This window comes from Magnolia sinica, chromosome 1 (assembly GCF_029962835.1).
Source record: "Magnolia sinica isolate HGM2019 chromosome 1, MsV1, whole genome shotgun sequence".
Classification (NCBI taxonomy): domain Eukaryota; kingdom Viridiplantae; phylum Streptophyta; class Magnoliopsida; order Magnoliales; family Magnoliaceae; genus Magnolia; species Magnolia sinica.
In genome coordinates this window covers 87,614,352-87,618,926 of record NC_080573.1, presented here as the reverse complement: position 1 = coordinate 87,618,926, position 4,575 = coordinate 87,614,352, and the positions used below count along the sequence as shown (strand labels likewise).

Here is a 4,575-nt window from a genome sequence, read left to right as displayed (position 1 = left end):
GGCTATAGGTTAAGGTTTAGGTTATAGGTTAAGGTTTAGGTTTATGTTATATGTTTTAGGATTTGAGAATAGGTTTTAGGTTAAGGTTATAAGTTTAGGTTTAGGAAATCAGGTTTGGGTTTGGGTTCTGGTTTATGTTTGGGTTTTCAAGTTTAGGTTTAGGTTTAGGTTAGGGAGTTGAGATTAGGATTAGGTGTAGGTTTAGGTTTAGGGATTTGAGAATATGTTAAGGTTTAGGTTTAGGAAATCGAGTTTGGGTTCGAGATCGGGTTTACATTTGAGTTTTAGGTTTAGGTTTAGGTTTTAGGTTAAGGTTATAGGTTTAGGTTTAGGTTTAGGTTAAGGTTAGAAGTTTAGGTTAAGGTTATAAGTATAGGATTAGGTTATAGGTTATAGGTTAAGGTTATAAGTTTAGGTTAAGATTATAAGTTAAGGTTTAGGTTTAGGTTATAAGTATAGGTTTTGGGATTTGAGAATAGGTTTAGGTTAAGGTTAGAAGTTTAGGTTAAAGTTATAAGTATAGGTTTAGGTTATAAGTATAAGTTTAGGTTATAGGTTAAGGTTACAAGTTTAGGTTTAGGTTAATATTGTAGGTTATAGGTTTAGGTTACAAGTTTATGTTAATGTTGTAGGTTATAGGTTTAGGTTTAGGTTTAGGTTTAGGTTTAGTTTTAGGTTTAGGGATTTGAGAATACATTTAGGTTTTAGGTTTAGGTTTTAGGTTTAGGTTAAGGTTATAGGTTTAGGTTTAAGTTATTGGCTATAGCTTTAGGGAATTGAGAATAGTTTAAGGTTTAGGTTTAGGAAATCGGGTTCGGGTTCGGAATCGGGTTTAGGTTTGGGTTTAGGTTTTAGGTTTGGGTTATAGTTTAAGGTTAAGGTTTAGGTTTAGGTTAAGGTTATAGTTTTGGGTTTGGGTTTAGGTTATAGGTTATAGGTTTTGGGTTATTGGTTAAAGGTTTAGGTTTAGGTTATAGGTTTAGGGATTTGGGAATAGGTTTAGGTTATAGGTTTAGGTTTAGGTTTAGGTTTAGGGATTCCAGAATAGGTTTAGGTTATAGGTTTAGGTTATATGTTAAAGTTAAGGTTATAGGTTTAGGTTTAAGTTAAGGTTATAGGTTTAGGTTTAGGTTAGGTTATAGGTTTTTGGTTAAGGTTTAGGTTATAGTTATAGGTTTTGGGATTTGAGAATAAGTTTAGGTTATAAGTATAGGTTTAGGTTAGGTTATAGGTTAAGGTTTAGGGAATTGAGTTTAGGTTATAGGTTCAGGTTATAGGTTATAGGTTATAGGTTTAGGTTAAGGTTTAGGTTATAGGTTTTGGGATTTGAGACTAGGTTTAGGTTATAAGTATAGGTTTAGGTTAGGTTATAGGTTAAAGTTTAGGGAATTGAGTTTAGGTTATAGGTTATAGGTTTAGGTTATAGGTTTAGGTTGTAGTTATAGGTTTTGGGATTTGAGAATAGGTTTAGGTTATAGGTTAAGGGTGTGGTCCCTGCAAATACAGATATAAACATGACCTGCTCCAATTGGTCAGGCCCTTCTAATGTTATCCATAGGAAATGGACAGCTTTATCATGGTCATAACAGCAGTTCCCACCTTCCAGGGACCCCCACTCAACATCCGGATAGCTCCTATGCACATCCAGGTTTTCTCCATCAATTTCGAGCAAATATAGATATAAACATGGTCTGTCCAAAAGCCAGGCCCCTCCAATGATGTCCATAGGAAATGGACAGTTTCATCATGGTCATAACAGCGGTTCCCACCTTCCAAGGACCCCCGCTCAACATCCGGATAACTCCGACGCACATCCGGGTCTGCTCATTTAAATAAAATGGATTATCAAGATCATTTAAATAAAATCAGGTCTAATCAACAATTTGACCTGGAGGATTCTGTTAGTATTGTTGACAGCACCTTGAACTTTGGTTAAATCCAGGTTGCAATATGTGGCCACTGATGTTATTTGTCTTTCTGTGAATTTGTCATCCACTAGTTTCTGTAAATGAAAATAAGAGTATTGATCTTAACAGTATGGTTGTCATGCACATAGACAGAAAATGCTTGCAATGAATGTTTATGAGTACTAGGTGGCCTATTAATGAAAACAATGTCTACGTCCATAATACGCCTGTTTATGAGTACTAGGTGGCCTATTAATAAAAGAGCATTGCCTTTGGAATTCATGACTAACCTTGAACTGGCACTTGGAAATATCAAAACTGTTCATCCCAAACATCTCTTTTCAACATGTCATGAAGGAAGCTAATAGAGTAGCAGATAGGCTGGCCCGCTTGGGCAACGAAAACCAGCTGGATAAGGATTTTATCCGTCTCCAGGACCTCCTGTTGAAGATCAGAGATGAAGTATTTCTACACAAAGCATGCCTTGGTACTGTTAGAGAACCTTATAAGGTTAACTAATTTCTTTCATATGATAGGCCCACCTAATGAGTGGATGGGCTGATTTTTGTACAAGGCTATTTTCAGGGTCGAGCCAACCTATTGGAAGGATTGGATGTTACATGAACATGATAGGTTGAAAGTAGCTTAGTGGACAATGAATTATGGTCCAATTGATTGGACTTGAAACCTTCTTAGAGAAAATAAATGAATAAATAAATAAATAAAACTATAACATATTGATCACCACCAAACTTCATGACAAATTTGAAATTCCAAACACTTCAAATGGCATTCTTGAGAAGAATAATTAAATAGAATAAAGAAAGAAAAACAAACTTACAGTAGTCGCAGACTCGCCAACTTCCCCAGCTCAAGTGGGAGTGAATTATTGAAGTTATTGTAGCTTATATTCCTGAAAAATAAATGACTAATTATATTTAGTTATTTATCAATAGCTCACCATTGTGATTATGGTCTGTCCTACCTAATAAGTCTATGGATTGATTTTTGTACAGGTCTATGCTCATGATGGAGCCAACCTATTGGAAGGTTGGATGTCATACAAATATATAGGTTGCAAGTATTTCATTGGGTGGATAGTAACATATGATACAAGTGGCTGAACTTAAAACCTTCTCAAAAAGAAAATTATAAAATATAAAACCAGCACATATTAATTACTGCCAAATTCAGTGGCAAATTCGAAATTCCAGACACAACCTATGGCATTTTTTTAAAAAGTTAAGTTATTAAAATCAATAAATAATAAAGCCTACGGCATTTTTGAAGAAGAATAACTAATTAGATTTGGAAAAAAAAAAACTTACAGTTGTTGCAGACTTTCTAAATTCCCCAGTTGAGGTGGGAGCGAACCAATGAAATTATTGAAGCTTATATCCCTAAAAAGAAATAAATAATTATACTTTGATATTCATCAATAGTCAAACATTGTTATAATGGTATGGCCCACCTAATAAGAGGTTGGGGCTGATTCTTGTACAAGGGTATCCTCATGGCGAAGCCAACCAATTAGAAGGGTTGGTATCATCACAAACATGATAGGTTGACAATAATTCAAGGGATGGATAATAACTTATGGTCCAACAAGTTTTGAACTCAAAACCTTCTAAAATAGATAAATAAATAAAACTATCCCATGTTAACCACTAACAAATTGGGTGGTAAATTCATAATTCCAAACACATCATATGGTATTTCTGAAGAAGAATACTTTAATAAATTTTTAAAAAAATAAAAATAAACAAAACTTACAGTTGTTGCAGTTGACAAATTCCCCACCTATGGTGGGAGCCAATTAACAAAGTTATTGTGGCTCATATAGCTGAAAATAAATAAATAATTATATTTTGTTATTTATTAATGAATAAACATTGTTGCTAGTCTGACCCACCTAATGAGTAGATGGGACTGATTTTTATGCAAGACTATCCTCATGGTGGACCCAACCTATTGGAAGGTTGGATGTCGCACAATCATGCTCAGTTGGAAGTAACTCACTAGGTGGAAAATGACTAATGGTTCAACTTGTTGGACTAGAAACATTGTTGAAAATAATAATTTTTTTAAAAAAATACCACATATTAATCACTGCCAAATACGGTGGCAAATTCAAAATTCCAAATACATCACAATTGGGTCAGCTATTTGGACAGTTTGGATTGTCATAAAACTATGACATGCGTGCAGCGGAAGAGTCAAGCAGAGCCTAATATTCTATCACTATTTTTCCTACATAAATATATATTAAAGAAAAAAACCCAGATAAAAAATCTCACAATAAAAAACCAAAATTAGAATAAAAAACCAAATAAAAAATATTTAGAAAAGAAAATATCAAATAAAAAAGACAAAAAAAAAAGTTTAGAAGAGAAAATTAAAGAGAACCCATTTTAGATAAGGAAATAAATGAAAAATCCATCATCTAAATTTAACTAAATAATAGAAATCAAGACAGCCCATCAATGAAAACAAGAGGTTTGTACTGAAAGCATTGTTGATATTGAAAATAGTCAGTTGTAGTCAAGGTTCAAATTATCATTTGAACACCATACAATTTTATTTTTTTTTGTTGCAACACATTACCAATACCAGCACAATTCAATTCTATCCACTGTAAATGTCATGTTCTTGATAGCCTACACTTGAA

General features: G+C 33.5%; 1 long non-coding RNA gene across 1 annotated transcript; it reads right to left on the bottom strand.

The window, feature by feature from the left end:
* Positions 1–1,952: 1,952 nt before the first annotated feature.
* Positions 1,953–3,307, bottom strand: LOC131251036 (uncharacterized). The gene is made up of 3 exons (XR_009173574.1): positions 3,236–3,307; positions 2,749–2,820; positions 1,953–2,002 (listed from the first exon to the last, which is right to left on the bottom strand). It is a non-coding gene; the product is annotated as an uncharacterized LOC131251036 (long non-coding RNA).
* Between the last annotated feature and the right edge of the window lie 1,268 nt (positions 3,308–4,575).